Below are 26,515 nucleotides of genomic sequence, written 5' to 3'. Positions count from 1 at the left end.
TTTCAGTGAGTTATACCTTTAATATGTACAAGTAATGTTTCATTTTATGGCTTTTCTTCTTGTATGAAATTACTCCTTCCATGTGAAAAGGTCTTAGCTTGGTCAGAAAAGCACGAAATCAAAGTCCATGCGCTCAGCTCTTGCAAGTTTACTGTCGTTACTACGTGATTTCAACCTGAATTATCCGACTGTGTTCAATACGTATCGTATGCAAGATTCATATTGATATTCTGGGAATGTAACCATTCTTAGAGGTTAGGTATCGATGGACACACAACAAATTCCAGAAATTGATATTCTCCACTTTCGGTGTAAGTAGTGAAATGCAATATCGTAAAGGAAAGGGCAAGATGACGACGATGCTGACGTAAAGCTCTGATAATCTAATTCTGATGAAATCTCATGAAAATAATGATGAATACAAACTGTGAGTCCAACATTCATAACATCACACTACACAACGATAATACAGGGACCTAGTAAACTAATTTGGGTGAAGGTATATCAGTACCAAGCTGCAATTAAAATTTTCTTGAAATTCAAATTTTCTATCAACTACCAAACTGTCTTGGAAATTGGTTGAAATCCAATCATAAATAAAGCAGTGGTAGTACGAACATTAAAATGGGTGATTTCATCAGTTAAGTGCTACAAGTCTGCTAAATGATGATGAAGAATGTTGGCAATCAATCCTGACATTGACTCCCTCAATATCAAGCTGGCTATAAAATTTCATTCGAATCCCAAAACAATTCTTGGAATTAATGTGCGGAAATGATAGTGGATGTGCCTGACAGCCATGGGCTGTACCGCCTCTAAACAGGAGAATGCTGACAATCAAACTCACACCGATACTCGTGAATATCAAGCTGAACACTAAATTTGGCTGAATAATAAAAAAAGAAGGTATCGGGTGGAAACGAAAGTGGGTGGGTCCGATAACGTAGGATAATAATTCTACTAAAGGATGAGGTAGAAGGTTGATAATTTAATTCGTTCAAGGTCTCATTTATATTAAGCCGCACACAAAATGTATTTGAACTCCAATAATAATTAAAAGAGCTACTGGGAGGATATGAAAGTTGCTGGGCCTAAAATTCAGGGGGTATAACCCCGCGAAACGATGACGCATAATGCTAACAATCGAGTATACCCAAGGTTTCATCAATATCAAACAGTATACAAAATACAGTTAGAAGTTAATATCATTTAATAGTCTTACAATCAAGCACAGCCAAGGGCTTGAAAATAACAATCAGCAAATGAAATTTAGTTCAAAATCCAATAAACATTAGGAATTGTTGTTCGGAACCGAAAATGGGACGCGTGGAACAACAGAATGATAGGCAATATTTACGAACAGGAGATATTAAACATGGGTTCCACGATTCAGTGTAGATGGAATTGAAAAACCTCACTATGATTTCTGCACAAAATCTGAGCATCATGAATAGAGAATCACCTTGTAAAGAACAAGTGATGTCGTATCCCTAAAATTATGTCGAGTTTTACAGTACTGCACACGAATTTGTCTAAATAATAAATGTTCCGCCGAAAGTCGAGTCTCGCTAGTATCACTGAGCCAGATAGTTGAGTGATGCCGAGATCCACACCAACTGATGTCCTGTCAAATGGCCATACAAACAAGTGAAACGCTCACAACGGGGTTGCAAACTTCTCGTGAAATTGCTGATCGGGTGACATGATAGTCAGCTTTCTTAACAAAAACCATAACATAAATGCGCAAATTTCATGTTTTGCGTATGTTTTGGATCGATCATATACCAACTGTAATAATAATACGGATATTAGCTTCTGCGGGAATATACCTGCAAATCGTCAGACTGTGACACTACAAGTACAAAACGAGCATGAATACCAAAAAAACCCAATGTATTCTGCCACCCACCCCTGCCAATTCTAAATTAAATTAAAAATATGTTTACGTTTATAACTGTGTAGTGATGACGCACTTCACAATATAGAAGACGAATTCCTTGTACAGAAAAAATAAAGAAAAGAAAGGAAACATGAGTCCCTCGAAAGAGACATGCTCTTCTGGCCGAACAGATGATTTGCTTTTGTGTGGGGGGGGGGGGGCTTGTATGGTATTTGGTGGTGGGGGGTCTAGCCTCATTTTTAATACAAGCTGTCAACTTTATGCCTAGGATATGGGTGCTAAGTGCTCTTTCCATGGACACATCAAAGCAGCTGGCCTGGCCGGGTACAAAATCCACGACACTTGTATTACCAGTTTGACGTTCTACTGCGTCTTCTCGCCAATTAGGATTTACAGGAATACAAAATAAGACCCTTCTTGTATTTTAGGTAGATACGCAGTACAGTTTAACGGCACGTCAGCACAACTATGGAGCAAACTAAATGTAAATTCAAAAAATAAAAAAATTGAAAAATTGCACAAAAACCATACGCTTTTAGTTTTTAACTGCTGAGTTTTGAAACCTTCTCAGATATTCTTCAGCGATGACAAGGTTTTCAAATTGGCCACTGTGGCAGCCATATTGGATAAAATATCGGCATCATACTCATTTAGGACGAATTTGAGGTCTCTTGGTGAACGAGAAACACAACATCAGTATCATCATTTAAAAGGACCAGCAATAACACGATTTTCAAGATGGCTATAGCGACAGTCATATTGGACGTAAGATAAATGCCATTTTAATTTAGTATCACCTAGATACCATATGTGGTTTTTGGTGGAAACATTCTGTCAATATAGCAATCAAATCAGGAGACGTAATGATAACTAGATTTTTAAGATGACCGCCATCGTTGCCATACTGGATGTTATATCGGCATTGTTTTCATTCAGGACAAGACAGACGCCATAACAATTCTTCTGCTGAAAACCACACGTTGATGTGACGTGAAAACGTGAAAACCAAACGCTGATGTGACGATCCACACGTGAAAACCACACGTTGATGTGACCATCCAACAATGACGAGTAACGATAATACGATTTTCAAAATGTCCGCCATGGCGACGATATTCGATGTCAGATCAGCCTCATTTAGGCCCATCATAAGAAAACTCACATGCTGATATGACTTGCAGCTCAGGAGGAGCAGCAAGCAAACCTTAGTACATCAGCTCCGCACATTTGTACATAACCTTATTTTTCTTTTGACAGACTGAAATCTAATTTTTACAAAAGAGTTTGAAAACCTAAGCTCAAATGCGCGTCATTGTGACGTCATCTGTATACTGTGACGCCTGCCGCATACTACTTTGTAACTTCGTTAGCTCAATCCAACACCGCAAGTAAAGAATTCCTTACTTTTTCCATTTTCTGTATTTGTTTGCTTCTTGATTTGCTGGACACGCTATTGCATGTTGTCTCCAGCAGTCATTTTAAAGATCTATTATTAATTTTAAATTATTTTCTGTGTAGAAAATAAATTCAGACTAATGTTGATCACATTTCTAATGAAAGTTCTTTTTGCTTGTTTTTCTATACTTGAAGTTTTAAAACTTAGCTTGATTTTAATTGGCGTTATAAAGCCAGTACTGTGATGACCTGCCGTTAAACATTATCTAATATATACATACATACCTGCACACACACATAGGCATGCATGTATACATACATACATACATACATACATACATACATACATACATATATACATACATACATACATCGGATATAAAGACATCCCTCCGAAAAACATTACTTTTTATTATATAAAAAATACAAGCATTATACAAAGTTCAATAATAATAATAATAATAAATTCTTTTTTTTTAAATCTGCTCCCGAATCTATAATAACTGTCCACACCTAGAAACTGGATTTTGCAAGGTGAAAGTCACAGGCTTTGAGTAATCTTGGAGACATAACATGCGAAATTTAGGCAACAGTAACCTTTTTGGTCTCAAGTGTATCGCACTGTTGTTGTTGTAGGGTTTAACGCCATTTTTCAGCACACGATAGGCTATACATGGCGGCCAGTATTAATGGTGGAGGAAGAACCCGGGAAAACCCCAGAAAGAACCACCGACCCACGAGAAGCTACTGGCAAGCTTTCTCACATACCCACATTGGCTGAATCCGAGACTCGAACCCACGCAGAAAGAGGTGAGATGGCAGCGATCCGTAACGAAGAGCGCTTTAGACCACTCGGCCACTCGGGGCCCCTTGTATCGCACTAAGAGATGCATATAAAAATATATTGTGATGATTCTAGCACTGAAGAGAGTTCGATAAATGAACTTAAAACAAATTATAATCCAAGTCAGTGGAGAAAACAAGCAGTGTCCGAATGATGTGAAGTGGGTGTTGTACTCATCCCCGCGCCATGTTTCGAGATTCCAGGTATAGTACGCATACAATGTGTCATAAAAAAAATGAGCTGAACTTGAAACCTTCACCAAAACTGAATAAATATGGTACGTAACTTGCAAAAAGTTAGTACCTTTAGCCCATCTTATGGGAGAAAAGTGCAATTTAAGCCACTCCAAACTATTGCCTGAAACCTAGCAAATTCGGGATGCAGTTAGGCTGTGCATAGGCGTATGCTTTTTGTGTGCGGATGCTGACGCCAACCCCTGCGCCTGAACAGAAGGTAATACAATAGCATCCTTCTATTTCATAGACGGGAGCTGAACCTATAATTTTTTTTTAGACCTTTGTAAAATCAATGGAAATGATAACGTTAGCAGGTTGTGGGTGACCTATTTACAACTTCTGATGGGTTTTGTATAAAAAAAGAAGTTCCTTCCTAGTGTATATTCCTTTACTTTCAGATATTCATTGTGGTGGGACGTTTTCTTTGAGTACAAAACCAGCAGGAAAATAAATAGTTTATCAGGAAACAACCAAGCACTGGGATGGATAAGATAAAACTTGTCAACTTTATCAATAATATTGAGATTGAAAAAGTGGGGGTTTTAAACCGATATTTGTGTTATATAAACAATCGTGATACTGTGGTCTGTATTTAAAAAGCAAAGTTTCTATTACAGAGTAATTAATAGTAGAGCACATAGTTTTCAAAAACAGTGCAAATCTGAGTTTGCCACTAACAAATCTACTCAGTAAGAAACCAATAGTCCAGAAACACCGGTATGGTAAATGCTTCTCAATCTGCATTGATAAGAAAAAAGACAACACATGATATATACTAGACGATCGTATAACCTCACCCCCGAAACAAAAATCCAACTATGAATACAAATATGTAGCTAGATACAGAAAACTGACTTAAAAAATGTGAACCATGACGAATAAAGATCACAACTATGATTACAATTATGTAGCTAGATACAGAAAACTGACTTACAAATGTGAAGCATGAGGAATAAAGATCACAACTATGAATACAAATATGTAGCTAGATACAGAAAACTGACTTAAAAATGTGAAGCATGAGGAATAAAGATCACAACTATGAATACAAATATGTAGCTAGATACAGAAAACTGACTTAAAAATGTGAAGCATGAGGAATAAAAATCACAACTATGAATACAAATATGTAGCTAGATACAGAAAACTGACTTAAAAATGTGAAGAATGAGGAATAAAGATCACAACTATGAATACAAAAATGTAGCTAGATACAGAAAACTGACTTAAAAATGTGAAGCATGAGGAATAAAGATCACAACTATGAATACAAATATGTAGCTAGATACAGAAAACTGACTTAAAAATGTGAAGCATGAGGAATAAAGATCACAAGAGCTACTGGATTATTAATAAGCAGCATTGAAAAAGACGTAAAGTGTCAGATTCCTTTAAATGACGAAAGTTTTGAAAATTGCAATAATAAAGACAAAAGCATCCTCCTTTCAATGAACCAAACTCGTGACGAAATATACAATACTATACAGAAGTTAAAACCTGGTAAAGCGGCGGGAAATGATAACATTTATTAATGTCTATATTACAAGCCAAAGAAGAAAAAAAAACGCATATTTTTTCTAAATTTTCTAATGAATCTTGTCACAGAGACCTATGCATTTTTTGGAAAGTCATATTAAGCAAGACAATGGTTTTTTGTGGTTTCGTTTGCCAGACTATTTAAAAACATGGATTCAAAAACTTTCTTTGTTTATTTTTTATAGTTTCAAATACGATTTAATAATGTATGTACAGCTGGAGTAAGGAAAAGTGTCATATGCCATCATTTGAGGTGTATAAGGGAAAAAAACCCATCCATAATAATATGACAAGCCACTGAGGAGAAGAAGCCATAACACTATTTTCAAAATTGCCGTCATGGTGGCTATAGTGAACGTCAGAGCGGCACCATCTTCATTTAGTACCAAGAAGAACATGAGGTGACTGGTGTGCAAAGTTTCATCACAATTTTCCTCCTTTAGAACTAGTATCGATAACATGTTTGTGCTAACATGACGGACGAACGAAGGATTATAGAGTGACAGACAATATGCCATCCCATGAACTCGTCTGGTTTATGGCCAAAAGATTTTAAAGAAAGCAACAAGCAGGCCATTAAAGAAATGTACCCTTAACTATAATAAATTACTATAATTACATAGTATGTAAGTTCATAGAAACTGTTGATTTAGTTTTAAAAATTCATTGAAATTCCAGCTGGTCAAGGCAAGAAATATATGGGTGTTGTTGGGTTTTCTTATGAAAAGAGATCTAAATTAAGATTTATAGACATAGTGTCAATTAAAAGATTTTGGCCAAACGATATTAATAATACTAACATATGTATGTATGTATGTATGTATGTATGTATGTATGTATGTATGTATGTATGTGTGTGTGTGTGTGTGTGTGTGTGTGTGTGTGTGTGTGCGTGCGTGCGTGCGTGCGTATGTATGCGTGCGTGCGTGCGTGTGTGTGTGCGTGCGTGCGTATGTATGTATGCATGCATGCATGCATGTATGTATGTATGTTGTACGTGTGTGTGTATGCATGTATGTATGTATGTATGTATGTGTGTGTATGTATGTATGTGTGTGTGTATGTATGTATGTGTGTATGTATGTATGTGTGTGTATGTATGTATGTATGCAAGCATGCGTGTGTGTGTATGTATGTATGCATGCAAGCGTGCGTGCATGCATGCATGAATGTATGTGTGCGTGCATGCGTGCGTGCGTGCGTGCGTGCATGGATGGATGGATGGATGAATGCATGCATGCATGCATGCTTGTATGTATGTATGTATGTATGTATGTATGTATAAACCGGCGGAACAGTAATTAAAAATAATCAAAATACACATGTATAAGACAATGATTCCTACTTAAGTATTTCGTACTGAAGACATTTTGAGGCAGATCAATTGGAAAATATACACCATACTGTGGTGGACATTCTAAACTCAGTCCAAGCGGAGTGTGTTCGTAGGGCTTTTTCATTGTTCTTTTTTAAAAAGCAAATTTAACTTAGCTTTAAACAATTTTCAGGTACATCCGAAACGATGTCGACAGTGTGACAGTTTATAGTGATGCCAAGCACGGGCCGCATACATGTAGCATCATATCCCACCAGGTCACATTTTTCTGACACCAGGCCGATCAGTCCTAACACTAACTTCTTAATGCATAACGCAAAGCGAGGTAGCTGCTAGTACCATTTTTAGAAGTCTCTGGTATGACTCGGCCAGAATTCGAACCCGCGACCTTCCGCATCCGAGGCGGACGCTCTAACCACTTAGGTCACTGGCGAGACTCTAAGTCAGTGATTCTCGAACTATGTGGCGCGGCACACTAGTGTGCAGTGAGAGATTTGCAGGTGTGCCGTGGGAGTTTTGAAAACTAGTTAAAATTGCTAGCGTTTTGAAACCTTGAACATATTGGAAAATTAAATGGTAAATCAATGTCGCAAAAGTTATAAAAAAGTAACATATATAAAAACGCAATCTCTGTCAGTCTGTCTTTCATTGGATCCTTTCGTAATGCGAATATGAATATGGATGGATGACCAATCCATTCGGGAACAACGAAACTAGAAATGTTACAACCGAAGAAGAAGAACAGCTCATTGATTTAAAAAACGATAAAAAATTTCAGTCAACATTTCCCGAAAAGAGCCTGGATGAGTTTTGAATCTCAATCAAGAAGTCATATCCTGCAGTCTGTTCAAAAGCAATCAAAGTAATTCTGCCATTTGTGTCTTCGTGGTTTTGTGAGTTTGGATTTTCAGCATTGACTGAAATCAAATCGAAAGAGAGAGAGAGACTTTGGAGCCTCGTTTCAATCTGATTTGCTCTCGAAAGCAGGCACATCCTTCACATTAAATTTAAAATTAAAAATATATGTAAAAATAAATAAGTTCTTCACCACAAAAATTGTTAAATCTTTTCAGCTGTGCCGTGAAAATTTTTAGATCTTTTTGGTGCGCCGCAAGACAAAAAAGTTTGAGAAACACTGCTCTAAGTACAATGCAACGTTTATATGAACAAACTCAGCCATCTTCGTCAGTCACAAGTACATTCCTACCTCATGTTGACAGTTCAAATACAGTTCAGTCCAACATTGTACTTAACTATAATTCAACAGCAAACCGATACTACACCAAAACAAATCCAGAGCTGTTAAATGAAGTATACATGACATAAAGGAAAAAACTCCGAGCATTCAACAGAAAGAACCGTTGCTCGGAACAATACACGTGTACATGCAATGCACAGACGCAAACAGCAACGATATTGGGATTGGCGTAAATAAAGCCTTCTCTGCTGTTTGGGTACAACAGCAGAAACCCATACTAATAATATTTCAGATGATGGCGAATTAAAGATCTGGAAAATGATATGCTGAGATGGTTAGTTATCTGTGGAACAGTGACTTGGATAGTGGCAGTGGTACCTATGTACGCATACCACTTTAATTTAAGCAAGCAAGCAACTTCGATAGTGCTGAATTTATACTGAAACCATCTAACATAAATATATATTAGCGACGGCCTCTAATGTTTTCAAATGTACTATATAAACACTACTTTCTAAGAAGGCGTGGTAGTGATATCACTGTAAAAACAGCGTCCTCTCACTAGCGTACAGTGCGTGCAATCCGACAGCGATGCATATTTGTGTCAAAAATTACCCTGAAACTCTGCAAGCAGACATTTTTTCTCATACTCAGCTTTTCTCGTGAGTTAAACCAACGAAAATTGAGAACCTACGGTCGAAGTATGATACCAATGCCAGCTTCAAAATCACCCGTGGTACCTCACTTACAATATGATAATGAACGTAGATGCGTGGCCAAGGAATATGTTGCTAAGAGACTACAATCCGAGTCTGAATAAAACTCTGATATTCCGAATTTTTGTTTACGCACTCAGCTATACATAATGGCCACTATATGCATTTCTTTATATACCTGCCGTTCTGTAACTAGAAATAACCAAAATGTAAGAACTTAATTCGATATATCTGATATTTGTTTTCTGCAAGAGTTGTGACTGTTTTCTACAACGGTCGTAGCTATGATGCAAGGAGCTGGACTGTCTTTAATTAGTGCAAGAGGAATTGTATGGATTCCATCTTTCAAAGATATTCACATATGAAAATCTTACGGACGTATTATTGTGTTTTATCGTAGATCTCTTGCAGGTAGTATAAGTACAATACCTTGATGAGATCAGATTAATAGGTATGACTATTAAGACTGGCAATTTTTCTCTTCATTTTAGAAATGTTTTTACCTTGTGATCTAGTTGAAAACTGGAGAAAATTAATCCTACAAACGCTGATACATCAATTGTTTATGTCTGAAGAGACTAGAATGATAATACCTTCAAATCTGCTTCATTTAAAGACGAACTTCACAAATTTTTGATGATACTGGTTACACCATATCAGCTTTAAAACATATAGTAGCCCACACAATAACATGTTACTTTTTCTCAGTGGATCAACCTGTACTGTCTCTTGGTTGCATCGCTGTAACTAAAAAAAGTCACTCTATATGACATGAGGACAATTCATAGGTACCTAATAAGGTCCGACTATGGTCCTGGACTGATGACTATCAATGCTGACCTACCTCCTGGTCTTGTTTCATTCCCACCCACCCACCCCACCACCATCAACTCTTAAACTTGAAATACAACATCAACTGGTCAAACCTCACTGCTGACAAAAAACACTAAAGTATAGTCAAACATCTGCACTCTTATAAAGCAATATAGCGGTGCTTTATTGTGTAGTGGTCCGTAATGGCTATAGTTGTATATATGCTTACCTTATTTACTTGATAACAGAAGCTCCCATCATGGGCCTCTCACTACGCAAACAAGCCAAAATAGAGCACAGTTAAGTATGCCCTTAGAAAATGAATGAAGGAAGAAATAAAATATAGTGTAGACATGCTCAACAGAAAATTAGGAAATCACAATCACATGAATTCTGGAAGCAAGTAAAAGAAAATACTACTGCAACTTTCAATAGGGTACCTATTTGCATTGATGAGAACCGTGGCCAAAATAACATATGTAAATGTAGAAAAATCGTTTTCAATCCTTACTCAATTGTGGTAAAAACGATCCAAATAAGGATCATGTTCTTTCAGCAGCAAGGCCCCTTCTAGTTTTAGTGAACCAATGTCACTGAGATCCAACGGGCCATAGTTAAACAAAAGAGGGGTGAATGTCCCGAGTCAGATATGTCATATGTAAATTGTCACTCAGCAGACTCCGCGTCCTTTTAAATTGCATGTTTGTACATAACTGTGTTCTAGATGAATTCACAAACGTTAAAATGACAGCGCAGTAAACACCGTCGCTATATGACAAACTTTTATGAAATAATACTGCTTTATCACTTTTGTATAAAATGCCTTCAAGTTTAAGTCTCTGCAATATCAATATACATCCAGAAGTCTTCCACCACCCTGAACTCTGCGCGGTGCTCAGTGGTAATTTTGTTGGACTCGTGACCGAAAGGGTATGGATTCGAATCCTACCACTTGATCATCCCAAGTTGATAACCGTGACATGCCCTTCGACAAGGCACATTACTCAAATTATCTCGGCTCTAAATAACCTACCGGTGTTGCTGTGACAGACAACACTAAATCAGACCCCGCGCTTTATCATCGCATTAAGCAACTTAAATCTAAACTCGAAAACTGACTATCGCGATTAATCAAATGTCCGACTGTTTACCATTGACAAGAAGTCCAGAATACATGTATAATAATGTAGGTAGGTGGAAAGAAGGACAGATTATGTATGTCATACTTAGTTCAATATATTATATTTGCTATCCTTGTTTAAATTTGCATATAAATTAAAAATATTTGTTTATCCCATTTCGTTACTAAGAAGTTTCAAGCTGGTGATCAAATAAGTTTAGCAGATCTGACGATCGGAACATTTAAAACTTGTGATGTGTACAAGTGATGAAGAAAAGGTTCAGTATGTTCATCAAAGTAAGCGGGAGCTAAGTAGTTAGGGTGTGGGACTGACAACCTCAAGGGTGTGAGGCTGGCAACCACAAAGGTGTGGGACTGGCAACCACAAGGGTGCGGGACTGGCAACCACAAGGGTATGGGACTGGCAACCACAATGGTGCGGGACTGGCAACCACAAGGGTGCGGGACTACCAACCACAAGGGTGTGGGACTGGCAACCACAAGAGTGTGCGACTGGCAACCACAAGGGTGTGCGACTGGCAACCACAAGGGTGTGCGACTTGCAACCACAAGGGTGCGGGACTGGCAAGCACAAGGGTGTGGGACTGGCAACCACAAGGGTGCGGGATTGCCAACCACAAGGGTGTGTGACTGGCAAACACAAAGGTACTGGTCTGCCAACTTCGGGTTCCAATCCAAGCTAGACAAGGCAGAGCCTGCCGCTGTGGTGCCAAACGAAACTAATACTAAGACGACAAAGACTTCTTGTCTTGATTTTTTTTTTTCTTCGCTATAGCATAATTGTTACAAGCGACCCCACAGTTAATGGATGGTATATATTTGCTTCGTTTACAAGACATAATAAACGATATTTTTGCTTATTTCGTGCGGGTATCTCATGCAACCATTACAAGTTGTCTCCCTTGACTTTACCGTTGGTATACTGCGTGCCAAGAAGAACATGAAGTGACATTCTTCATTAATACGTGGTGATTTATAGTTTTATGCCGTCTCTTTCAATTCCATTCAGTAAATATTTTGTGAACTGGGGTGGGATACTTAGTAAAAGGTCTTGTGTAATATACGGTGTTCAAACGTGTTTTGATTGACAACTTGTAATAGTCTTTTGGGTTTATAGACAATCATTCTAGAGATATCGACTGAAATGGACGGATTAATGCAGGGACAGAATTGTTCCATTGAAACTACTGTGTCGAAATTGTCCAACTTTAACAAATACGTTTACTGCCACTCCTCCTCTTTTAACGGTCAATTCTGGCTATACAAGAAAACTTTTGTGAGATAAGCGTGCCTAAGTCTGTTTTACCGTCCACTCACAAAACAGACTGACGCTATCGTCCAAACTGAAGAGCAGCTAGCTTTGTATATAACCTGGGTTTTCAATCAAGCTACATTTGCTAGTGCTATCACAAAAGTGTAGAACTTATTAACCAAGGACCTCTGGCTGAAGTCATAAAAAGTACAGCTTAGATCAATACGAACTGTATTAGATTCAAATGTTTAGCCATTTTCACTCCATAGCTCCTCTTAACTCTTTAAGACACAGTCACTAATGGGGGGGGGGGGGGTACCTGTAATTGCAAGCTACAGCATGTAATAGGCCAACTAAAACTCTAGGAATTAAAACTAAAAAAATTTCTCTTTACACATGAACACACGTGTAAACTACGCCTATCGTCTTACTTTACTCACACATTTATACTACGGTAATAGTATTACTATACACACAAAAATACATATAAAGCACGACAATCGTCTTACTTTACACAAAAACACATGCAAACTAAGCGAATGTCTTACTTTACGCACAAAGACATAAGTAAACTACGCCAATCGTCTTACTTTATGCACAAACACACATGCAAACTACGGCAATAGTATTACTTTACACACAAACACATATATAAATTACGAAAATCGTCTTAATTTACACACAAACACACATGTAAACGACGACAATCGTCTTACTTTACACACATGTAAACAACGACAGTCGTCATACTTTACACACAAACACATGTAAACGACGACAATTGTGTTAAGAGCTGCTGCCTATCCGGAAGAAACTGTTTCCTTGAAACTTGATAATTACAATGCATGTAACTAGTCTATTGACAATATCACTTACTTTACGCCGTTTTCCTCCACCATTGTCAAATTCTCCCTACAATGTAAAATTTGATTCTCCCTCCATTGTCTAATTTGATCGAATATCAGCGATATTTTCTTTCTGGCATTCTTCAACAATTCGAACAAATAAAACAACACTTCTAAAATCAAACAACACTTAAATGTCTTTGTCAATTTGCTATTCATAAGTGTTGGCACATACGACAAGAAATTCTTTTAGCACACTCTTGAGCATCGTCTCGTTGTTTCTGTTTTAATTTTGAAGCTAAATACTCTCGTTTCAACAAATTAGGCGGCTAAATACCTCTGGGTTCGGATCATTTATCATAAATTACTTGTCTTCTTTGAGGGAAATCGTTTTATGTCTTCTATTTAATAGTATATCTACAACTTTGTGAAAAATCATTGTATGTCTACTTCTTCATGGTATACCGACCGCTCCGGTGGCCTAAGTGATTAGAGCGTCTGCCTCGAAAGCGGGAAGTCGCGGGTTCGAACTGAGGCCAAATCATACCAAAGACTTGTACAAATTTTACTAGCTAGGCGCTCAGAATTAAGAGGTCAGAGTTATGACTGTTCGGTCTGGTGTCAGAATAATGTGACTGGGTAGAAAATCAAAACAGACATTACGTTAGACATCACTATAAACTGCCACACTGCGGTCAAAAATTATCTTTACTCTTATAGTACATATGCGTCATACTAATATCAAATAAGTCATTTTGACTTTATTGATTGGTAAACTGTATGTACACTTTGTACACAAAATTACAACTTTTACTAATTATATTAGGAAAATTATATGACTTATAACATTGGGTCAATTGCATAGATGGCTAGCAAAATATTGGCTTTTTTAAATGTCCATCAGTAAAACTGGACTGAATTTGATCAAGTACGGGCTGGAGATTTTTGGGCGTGCACATTATCCATGGCTGGTCTACCGAGTCGCTTTCCTACTTGCCTCATTTGGACAACGTACAGTGGCGCCTAAACACAGATGTCCCGATGTGACGTCATAGTCGCCGACCAATCGCGACTGGCATTACATTCTGCATGGGTTGACACCTGCTTTACCTTCCAGCGGTGATACAGATTTAAATATTTTAATGCATGAGTGTGTGTTGGGTTTTAGTCCCACTCGTACACTTAGCCTTTCATACAGGTTGTTAGGGTATCCCAGACCTGCTGGCTTAATTAAGTAGTGCTCCTTAGAACACAGTAATGCGTGGGGGACATGGCACCATTCCGTCCACTACAATTAACTAAATATCCCGTATAGAGTATTAACCAGACGCGCATGTCCTTCCTGGGCGCAAGCGTCTTTAATTCAAATTACTTGCTTACATCGTGACGATATGACTGAAACATTGTCAAAGCTACATAAAAAAAATCGAAGTCATAGTATACCTACAGTTTTGTGAGAAACATTTTAAGTCTACACTTTCATGATATACCTATAGCTTTATTAAAAATCTTTTGAAGTCTACTACTTAAAAGTAAACCTACTTCATCTTCGAACAAAGAAGACAGTCGTCCTTCAAGTGGAAGAATATAAACAATTTCATCCTGACAAACAAATGAGTTATTATACTGACATTGCAATACATAAAAGCAACACATAAATATTACTATTACGTGCTCTACCACGTTTGTGTCATATTCTATGAAGTTAAATGTGTGGGGGATAGATGGAAGCGTAAATAGGCCAGTTTGGGCACGGATCACATTGAAACATAACTGCTGCTCTGCGATAAGCTGTCATCTTCTAACGGAAGAATTAGGCTTACAGAACTAGATCATCTCCCCCAGGAAATATGTCGTTAATAGACTACAAGGAGACCAAACCTAGCATAGATTCGTACCCTTACCGTCCTAAGTGTTTTCATACTGTTTGTATGTGCGACATTATTTGTCTTGCGGTCTGTCGATGGTTGCATACCTTAGATTCAAAGCCAAGTTATTAAGTTTTACTTCTCACTTTGTGTGGAACCCTTCTTATCCTATAGTAAGCCTCAATTTTCGCTGAGTATGCTTATCTGGTTACTACATGGAGATACATTTCCTGTCCCATTATTGCAGGGATCATCAGTCTATGTGGACTCCTTCCTATCTTATCTTATAATGAAAGGGAATCTCAATATCTGTGGAACCCTTCTTATATCGTTACTGTAGTGAGCCCCATTTTGTGTGGAACCCTTATTATCTGGTTATTATAGGCAACTTCGATTTATCCTGAACCATTGGAATCTCGTTTATCTCGCGTGAGCCCCATTTTGTGAGGAACCCTTCTTATCTCTTTATTATAAGCAACTTCAATTTATTGTGAACTTTCGTATCTCGTTTATGGAAATTTTCTGATATCGTTATTATATCACGTTGTGTAGAAACCTTGGTTATTTTTATAAGGAACCTAAATTTGTATGGACATCTTCATATATCGCCTTTACTAGAGAAGGGAACTGTGCACGACATTCGCAGATTAGCAATTTTCCTGCCAAGGTGAAACTCTACGACTATATTCTTATGGTGTCATAAAGTTCTGATAGTCAAGATATTGAGGATAATGCATGTTTGCAAAGAGATTATCATGAATACTTCAAGAAAGACGAAGAAAGCTACATCCACAAGTAAGCGTTGCAAACGGTTAGAGTACCTTGATCAATGACACGAGTTAATTATTCAGTGTAACTACTAGACCAGCTCGATCAGCTGCAGTTATTGGTACACATCAAGAAAATACACACGTGTAAACAAATGCGGAAAATGTAGTCGGCAGAAAAATTAGTGTCATTTCATCTACTGTAAACGCAGTTGTGGCAAAGACCTTATTAATGTAAATTATAATAAGGAAATTAAGGTTTATTTCCTCTATCAGTCATTTATAGGCCAGGCAATATGCAGAGAGATGGCTATACGAAGTCAAAGTATTGGATTTTAATGGGTGACTTGAGGTTGAAGGAGACTGTTGACAGTTTGATCATACAGATATTGGTATCCTATTAAAAATTATACCGTGCCTTCTAATAATAACTCTTAGATTTACCTTAACTAACGCCCTAATTTTTTTCTCATCTTCTATCACTGACACCCCACTAAATGAGTTTCGCCTCTTACTGTGCAGGGCGACGAATTTATTAGAGCATGGCGAACTAAAATCTGAAACGACAACATCAGTTTCAAGTAGGACGCCCTACTGGTACTAAAGTTTCGTATATTGTTGAGTATTGAAAGATGGTGTGGTGACTCTTTGAACGAATGAGTGGCAATACATGTGATGGCACGAGACTGGGCAAATCGAGATGGACACGTTTCGTGCAAAGCACTCTAGGGAAGTAACAAAATATCTGAAACTCAAGTCACAGTTCGCAAGCACCGTGTTGCGTGTTGCGAGCGTTCCAGAAAAAAAGCGTCTTCAAGACGATCTAGCTGAATTCGTGTGTTTGAATAATCAATAGATAAAGATATTCTCTCTCTCTCTCTCTCAACCGACCGACCGACATGTGTTGTACGCGCACATAACTAGCATCATTCCTATATTTACTTCACGCATACTTTAGTATCATCTGATTTAAACTTGTCGTTCGCGCATGTCTGCAAACACTTATTTATGCGTATCTTTTAAGTTTATGACAGTATGTGCTCATGTGCGTGTGAAAGAACTTGATAGAAAGACACAGACAGAAAAAAAACCAGAGCAATATTCATAAAAACGTTACATATCGGTGTTATGTGGGTGAGGCAGATAGCTACTACAAATGTTGCAGCTTGTATATTGATCGATAAACCATAAAACGGAGCAGTAATACAACCATGAGAACAGCAGGTTCATATCACGTTTATTGTAGCATTTTATATTTGGAGGGTGGATAAGTTTTGGTTATATTGGCTAAGCGTGCAAAAAGGCTTCATTTCTACACCATTAATCATATATAAACGCATTATTAGTGTGGTATGTTGATCAGGAAAACTGTTAACATCTCGAGCGTAAATTTTATATCACCTGATCTCACGATATGCGAATCGGGAATGGAGAATGATTATCATTTGTTCATTTCATATTTGGGTGCTTCTGAGGAACCCATTACTGATACTGTAAATTAACTTAACTGATTTCCTCAGAAGTTACAGATGTTAAGCTATTACAGTCTGCGCCCGTTTTTTATCAGTTGTCAAAACAAAAGGGGGACCCATCTTACATAAACCTTTCTTGGCTTCATGTGATTTTTCAATATATTTAAAAAAGCTGACAAATTTAATGCCCGTGTTAATAGAAATATCTTTCATTGTGCATAGACTATAGAGCATTTTCATCAAATGACCCCTTCGCAGCTATGACTTCTCCTTCACAAATCGCGGACAAAAGGTTTTCCAGAACGTGTGTTATCTTCCATGGATTCGCGACCATCTTTAGAACGATGATGCTCCTCATGATACGACAGATAATTGCATCCGTAAACTTTATCCAAGTCAGCTTTCACATCACTCGAGGAGGACGCTAAGAGCACGCGGATTCACCCGAGAAGGACGCTAAGAGCTCGCAAACTTTAAAGCATCTCATTGCTTCGTAAGGGAATTACTCTCATTCTCCAACACATTTCAATCACTCATTTACCTATACTACGGTACAAACATCTATACGCTGGTGTTCGGCGTTCTGCAAGTGCAGATAATTTTTATATACCGTTATTCAGTTTATCGGTTGGCATTAAATGTATTGACAGGTTCTAAGAAACACGACGTTATAAGAAAATATTAAGAGCTTTTCGAATGTTGAAATATTGACAATTATTGGTGAACTATCTTCTTATGTCTTTACTCCTATAGCCTGCTCATATTAAAATCATATCCTTATAGTAAACGTGTATCCTGTATCAATGGAAATTATTATTATTATTATTATTATTACTTCTTTTGTGGAAGGTATATGTAGACGTATTATTCATATAAGTGCGCCCGGAAGAATTTTTTCGGGTGGGTAAACAATTTTTTGGTGGAAAGGGTGTGCAAGGCCAAAACCAAAGACGCTGATTATATACTGCAGTGTTTTGTTTTTTAAATCCAGGGGGTTAAATGCCCCCACCTCCGATGTTATTATTATGTGATTAGTAAAATCAGATTGTAGCCACTCATGAAAGCAAAATGGGAAGGGGGGGGGGGGCAAAAATTACACGAGGAAAAATATCCAGGAAAATACCCGAGGTGTATCCACTATTTATTTTCCACTGTTACTTCCCATAATTTCATGAGATGAATTACTGAAAATAACGCATGAGTGAATTATTGGCCGCATGCGGTAAATGTCAACCACCACCTTTCAATAAGGTACAGAATTTCGTACTGTTTACACGCGATGTACCGCCACGATGTGAAGCTACTTAACTAAGAGTTTCCGAACTATAAAAATGGCGTCATTATTTTGCGAATAATGTTACTGAGGTCTCACTGGATAGTTACGTATTTTGACACACGACCCCTAAATTCACACATAAGCAAAATCTATAATGTGGTTTAGATTTACTTTGAGTTAGGCTTGAAAATAGGTTGGCTTGTTGGTGACTGCCTGTCACAGTTAGATGAGCACTGGAGATCAAATACGTAACTTGGACTGCAAAATGAGCTGCCGACTTGGCTTACGTATTTATGTGTGTCTGCTACAGAGGTAAATATCTAAAAATCTAGATGGCTGAGGGGTGATGAAAAGTATGCTAATTTGTTATAGTACTAGTGAACTTTATTCATGCATAAGGCACATACTGATTCTTTTAGCTGCCTTGTCACAGGACAATATTCAAAACAGCTATTTCTTGTCAAAAATGAATGTAAAATTTAGGGGTTGGTGGCAGTGTTGTTTAAGTATAAAAACCACCAGTTGCATCAGGAATTAACCTGATTACTGCAGTCCAAATCTCACATTTATGCTTTCTACAAAAATCATAAATTTGTTTTTATTTGTATCTTCAGTGTAAAATTATTCACATTTTTCTGTAATTAGTCATTGTTGGATGAAAATTCACCAGATAAACTGTCCAGTGAGACCTTAAGAACCGGTGTCATTTTTCCAATCTTGTCAAATGTGAGTCACTGTGCCATAAATCATTTCCCTATTACCTCCATATCTTGAATCTGACATAGTTAGGTATTCTAAACATACACTTCATATAGATTTGATAGCACTTAATCATAGTAGAAGGGAGTTAACTCAACAGTTTTAATGTTACCAAATATTGCTCCTGATCCATTCTCCTAATGAACTAGCAACAGCCTCATAAGTTTCATGCAAGGTGGTTTAATTGAAGTATTTCACATACTTATTCAGTTTATCAACATTTTCATTACAAACTTCGTATATTTCCCTAATTTTATTATGATTGCCTTAATTTAATGCTCTTACATCCATATCTACTCATGATGTAATGTTTCAATGCATCTATTTCATCTTATTTACAGACATTTAAGTTATAATGACCTATATATAAGAAGTTCAGGGTTTTATTTTCTTGTAGGCCTCAAGGTGTATGGGAGCACACCTGCCGAAGTGATATTGCTAACAGCAGGACAACATCAAACATTTATTGGACAACATCAAACATTTACTGGGAGTCAGACACACCAATTGTTGTGGAGCTTTCACAAGAACAAATATATCTACACCAGTTTCATTGAACATTTTGTTGAGTTATGTTAAACGGATGTCCCTTTTTAGATTGTGTTTTTCTCCTCCCCTTTTTTACTTTGCATGATCTTCTATTTGCTTTAGATTAGATTATATGCAGGTGACAATCACTAGCAAAACAAACTTCTAAATAGCAGCAAGTGCAACCACATTATGTGCTGGCCAGTATGAAAATGATTTAAAGGTGACCTTCTCAGTGTTCTTAAAATACGCTGTCCATGCATATTGTTTTATCAACAGATGGGATACATATGGGTATAGAATTTCATTGTTTAAGTTTCCCAACTGATGTGGTTCAGTTTACAAAGATTGGTCAATACATTTGATGTTACCTGATGAGTTGCCTCCCTTAAGTCTACCTTGGATTTCTCTATTCTAGAACAGATTTGACCTTCTTCATGAAATCAGTGAGAGAGTTCTGGTCAGTTTATATATGCAGTGCATCGTTATTATTCTTTCAAGTACTTGGCATGTACATTCTGCAGTTATTGTACTAGAAATTCAGCTTGGCTTCTTTTACATCTTTTATTCACTACTATTTCAGATTGCATGAAGAGTTGTATTATTTGTGCGCTCAGATATCTCTGATATCACCAGGCACTAACAACACAGGGTGTATTAGCTATGACAAATGATGAAACTGACATATTATAAGGAAATGGTATGTTTCAGAGGGGAAAGTAATACATGAAGCATGATGCTGTCTCATAGCTGTTGCTGTTTGATAGCTTTTGGTCATCGATAAATTCAATAAATCATAGGAAACAATCAAACTTCTTAAGGTTGCGTTTTATTTAGAATTGGCAAAACTTTTGAAACTAGAAGATTTGCTCTTAAGCAGACTGCTATTTGAATTCTTAAGGTCTCACTGGATAGTTTCGTATTTTGACATCCCCCTAATTTTTAAGGTAGAAGGCATGAACCTAATTATCACAAGCCTAGCATTTATAAATTCACACATATGCTAAATCTATAATGTGGTTTAGATTTACTTTGAGTTAGGCTTGAAAATAGGTTGGCTTGTTGGTGACTGCCTGTCACAGTTAGATGAGCACTGGAGATCAAATGCGTAACTTGGACTGCAAATGAGCTGCCGACTTGGCTTACGTATTTATGTGTCTGCTACAGAGGTAAATATCTAAAAATCTAGATGGTTGAGGGGTGATGAAAAATATGCTAATTTTTTATAGTACTAGTGAACTTTATTCATGCATAAGGCACATACTGATTCTTTTAGCTGCCTTGTCACAAGACAATATTCAAAACAGCTGTTTCTTGTCAAAAATGAATGTAAAATTTAGGGGTTGGTGGCAGAGTTGTTTCAGTATAAAAACCAACAGTTGCATCAGGAATTAAACTGATTACTGCAGTCAAAATCTCAAATGTATGCTTTCTACAAAAATCATTAATTTGTTTTTATTTGTATCTTCAGTGTAAAATTATTCTCATTTTTCTGTAATTGGTCATTGTTGGATGAAAATTCACCAGATAAACTGTCCAGTGAGACTTGACTACTGACTACCTGATCTGGAGACACTTATTTTACCAGTTACCGGTGTGTGATGTTTGCTTGCCAATTTAGGCATGGTACATCGAAGAAATTATTCACGCGTGGTCCCAGCATTACAGAAATATATTTTTCATACATTATGACATCATTAGTTATTCAAAGGTTTAACTATTACGGTTTGCACAGTGTACATAGCTATTTTATTTTCCTAACAATCAAACAGATAGTGCGAAAAAATGTTCTATATGACGCATACAATAAAGAATAATGCATCTCGACGTAACAGTTATGTAGAATAATTCACTCATTCACGGATCAATGTAGTCAAACCGTTTGCTGCGCTCACTTGTCATTTCCGTTATCTTTGACTCTCTTTAAGAAGGGTTCCATACAAACTGAGGTTAACTATAATCGCTAAATCAGAGGAGTTCCACAGTACCATTTGTATAAATTTTTAATATGATTTGGCCGGTGTTCGAACTAACGACCTCCTGCATCCGAGGCGGACGCTCTAACCACTGGGCCACCGAGGTACTCACTGACTTTATAAGGTATCACGGTACCAATTGTTTTTCCATATACCTCAATGCTAATGTTTTGTGAAATAAATATACTTTCTGTCCTACTTGGGCATGCATGTCACACGCTGTCATATAGAACAATGCTAGATTGTCAATTTGACAATGACATAACCAGGTACTCCATTGCATTTAAGAGAGATAACTCTACTGGAACTAGACAGGGGTAAGAGTTATCTAGTCACAACAAGCACATTTTCAGTCATGTGTACCATATTTTAAAAAAATCATAAAAAATACAAAATATGATCTAGATAGAAATTAACACAAACTCACATGTTGCCAAGAGGCTCAACTTTTTTTTAAGCCAAACAGAAAGTACAAGTCTTACATAATGCACCAATCACAGCTAGTTTTGTTCTTTAATTCTGAATACAATGTTCCATACACCTTAAGCTCCGCCCACCTGGACTTGCGCAATTGGTACCGTTATACCTATAGCAAACCTTAATTTTTCCAATAATCTGTGAAATAGTTCGGGACTGTATAAGTAACAAATATACTTAGTCTCACTTGTGAAAAACAATTTGATGAGGTACTAACCTATGTCTTATATGAATGTGTATAGAAATGTCATTGAGCTGTTTGAACTATTGTTTTCATACTTTTGCTTCACCATCAAAATCATCTTTTGAAATAAAATGAATTCTTTCAACTATGAGTTGTATCTTATTCATATCAGCAATTATTGAACTTCACATAGGTGATATGGGATAAATCACATTATATCATATTATGTAATAACTAGGTCAAAGGTCAATGTACCAAATAGTATGCACCTGTCCTACTTCAAAATGTACAATTCACCTAAAAGAAAGGAATTTATATTTGTTTGGTAGGTGCAGAACTTAACATCAGAGACAGGTGGACATGACCCAATCTTATTATAAAGTATAAGCTTTGACCACTTTACACTATCTACAGATACAAGAGGTCACTAACCACCAGTCCTCACACAAAGGTCCACCTACCCATCCTCTTTGTAACACAAATAGTAAGCTTTCCTCCTTTGTAATGTGAATAAAATTGTTTCAATAAGCCAGTCAGTCACCAAATATAGTAAATCGCAGCTTCTAAGTGGTTATGTTTGGATTGGGAGGTGAAATTAGGGGAATAAAATACAGAAAAATGCCAAATATAAACACTAAGTATAGCACATCAAATGGAGTTAAAAACAGGAGGAAAGTGTTTATCTAAAAGGGAGAGGTAGCTTATGATAAAGGAATTAAAGGTGGCAAAATCAGCAATGCGAAAAATGAGAAGTGAAAGTTTGATGACCTTACCTTGGACAAATATATGGGGCAGGGCCCAACAGGTCCAAGGACAGCCCAAAGGCAACTGTGCTATAACATCCCTTACAGGACCCAAATTTCAAGTGAAGTTGTGTTCATTTCCATCTAATATAAAAGGGTGAATAATTTAGATAATATAGATACATATAAAGTATATTTCTTCTACATAAGAATTTAATAATAATTGTCATAAGATAGAGAGAAACTTATCTCAGAGCCAAGCAGAACATACCTTATCAGTTTTTAAACTTGTAAACTTTACTGTGAGAAATTATCAAATTGCTTCTACTTACATTTGCATCAAGATTGAGGGCTAATATAATACTTCACAAATCTTCTCTTTATTTTCATAATCAGTCACTGAAAATGTGAGATTTTATTTCCTTGAAATGTTATGACTGGTGTAAGGGAGATAACTGAATGATATACATAAGGTGTGGTAACCTTGAATACATTATCCATGTAATATAGATGAGTTCATCAACAACCTGTATTAACTTCATTGCAATTAAATTATCTCAAAATACATTACTGACAAAGTGAGAACCTAACATTTAGACTCTTATGTTTAGTGGAGACCTCAAGAGTCATGTAATTTTAATTTCTAAGATGACGCAGCTCTTTCATATCACATAGTTCATATTTTCTACAATGCCGGCATGTAGAGTGCAGCCTTCCATAACCATGCAGATATCATCTCATGCCAATTTGGATTCTTGCGATGGGATGCAAAGTTTCAAGAACAGTGTGGATTTGAATGGAATGAATACGCACTGTGTGACTAAAATGGTTATCATTCTGTAATGTTGGACCAAACATGGAAATTCCACAGGAGCAGCTTGACAGAAAGAAATAGGATTAATTGAAAGTCAATAGTAGATTATAATTGGGCTTATACAAGTGCCAATGGGAAATGCTGACTTAAGGAAACTGTTCTTGTTTGTTGGTATTCACTGCTACTTCAACAAAAGGGAATGCAAGAGAACTGAACTAACTACATGAACAATTTCAAAGCAGGAGAGTGTAAAAAGAAAAGGGACAATTAGAGCAGGACAATTCAAATCAAAATGGGAAGGAATACCAAATCCTTAATAAATTACCTAAAAATTACTCATGCCAGAACATCCCACATGGTACAAGTGATCTATCTACAAGTGTACTTAGAATGTTCTCTATCCTGGTTTATGGCATGCCTTACAAGAACAAGATAGTTGTTTTTGTACACATGATTTTTCATCTTTTGCAGGTACAATAGCCAATATTTGGCCAAAATCAACTATATTATGTTTACATAACTTATTTTGTTGCATGCATTCCAATCTAGGAGGTAACAGCACATACATAAAGGCATCAGGTAACACAAGTGTATATCTATCATAGCTATAGTTATCAAAAGTCCCCATCCAAAGCCATCTTGTGCTATTTTCTAAAGATTTCATACATTTTATTCTTAAAGAACTTTCAATATTTGACCAAAAGTGTTCAGCATACATTTGTTTTCCTACATCAAACTAGTATAGTTCATAAATGCCGCCCACATGTATGCGTTTCTATGGAAACACTGTGAGGCTATTCTTTCCTTTAGGTATCACGGTACCAATTGTTTTTCCATATACCTCAATGCTAATGTTTTGTGAAATAAATATACTTTCTGTCCTACTTGGGCATGCATGTCACACGCTGTCATATAGAACAATGCTAGATTGTCAATTTGACAATGACATAACCAGGTACTCCATTGCATTTAAGAGAGATAACTCTACTGGAACTAGACAGGGGTAAGAGTTATCTAGTCACAACAAGCACATTTTCAGTCATGTGTACCATATTTTAAAAAAATCATAAAAAATACAAAATATGATCTAGATAGAAATTAACACAAACTCACATGTTGCCAAGAGGCTCAACTTTTTTTTAAGCCAAACAGAAAGTACAAGTCTTACATAATGCACCAATCACAGCTAGTTTTGTTCTTTAATTCTGAATACAATGTTCCATACACCTTAAGCTCCGCCCACCTGGACTTGCGCAATTGGTACCGTTATACCATAAACCGTTTTGTACAATAACCATATAATGTCAAACTTTGCCCATTTACAGGTTCAATAAGTACTAAACATTTTTACCTTAAAACTAAAAATAACAATCATTTAGAAGTGAGACAAAACTGGTCTGTCTCTATTAAATCGACATCGATAGCGTTGTGCATATAGAATTATCAAATTAATTAAATCATCAACCTGATTTTTCTCCTGAACTCCAAAGATAACATATTTGTGAATTCCCAATTAGTTGTGTAACTACGCTTATTTTTATTCATTGTAAAATATCATTAGTTTAACAAATTTTACCATGTGACATACCAAATGATATTTTAGATATATTAGAATGCCCTCCTGTATGAAGCGTATAAAACGAACAGAGCTCGCTTTAAATAATACATTTTATGAATTCTATGTAATATTGCCAATTGCAACCATGTACGATTTTGGATACTTTGAAGTTTGAAATTTTTATAATAGGAAATAAACTAGGATATATATATATATATATATATATATATATATATATATATATATATATATATATATATATATATATATATATCCTAGTTTATTTCATGTTATAATATGCACATCATTGTTTATAAAAGGTTTATGTAGGTCTGAATTATAGAGGATACTAAATTAATTTTTGTATGATTTCACAGCTGCAGGTATACTCTGAAAAGCCATGAAATAAATATTAATAGAAAATTTAGTTTTTCAAACCATCAAAACTTATCTAGGAAGCATCCTCGTCAATAAAATTAGCTAACAACCTAATGATTTTCAGACACTATGTTTTATAAATAAACTTTTTCCATCTACTGTTAAATAAGGATCAAACCATATTTCTGTTTCTAAAAAATGTCAAGCTGTGACCATTTTGAAGGATCTCGTTAGTTCTAAATATGTTTCAAAAACGTCTATTCAAAAACTATTAAGATTGTTTTTCAAAGAGTTAGGAAAATCTTTACCAAACAAAAGATATTGATATTTGATAAGGAAAATTGTACAAACATTTCCCTTGATACTCATCAGACGGTCACCTCCTAAGCCATGTAAGTTGCAAAGCATTCACAAACTTAAATGTATTAACTAATCCCCCATTTTGATAATTCTTCACTTCAATATTTCTTTGATAATATTGGCTTTTGACCCATGTGATTTAA

The 26,515-nt window shown here is 36.4% G+C and overlaps 1 protein-coding gene across 5 annotated transcripts in view; it reads right to left on the bottom strand.

Moving 5' to 3' along the window:
* The window catches only part of LOC149807663 (regulator of G protein signaling 17-like), a 176,380-nt gene that overhangs the window by 68,787 nt on the left and 81,078 nt on the right, over nucleotides 1-26,515 (bottom strand). The window contains exon 1 of one of the 5 annotated variants that reach the window (XM_089969431.1): nucleotides 23,293-25,354. The exons of the other annotated variants lie outside the window; for them this stretch is intronic. The gene's annotated coding sequence lies outside the window, so the exon portion shown is untranslated. Of the gene's footprint in view, nucleotides 1-23,292; nucleotides 25,355-26,515 lie in introns of those variants that run through there. 5 annotated transcript variants of the gene reach the window in all.

The sequence above is a fragment of the Sinohyriopsis cumingii genome, chromosome 1, assembly GCF_028554795.1.
Source record: "Sinohyriopsis cumingii isolate HCF-2022 chromosome 1, ASM2855479v2, whole genome shotgun sequence".
Taxonomy (NCBI): Eukaryota; Metazoa; Mollusca; class Bivalvia; order Unionida; family Unionidae; genus Sinohyriopsis; species Sinohyriopsis cumingii.
Note: the sequence above shows the minus strand (reverse complement) of the source record. Positions and strands in the feature narration are given on the sequence as shown.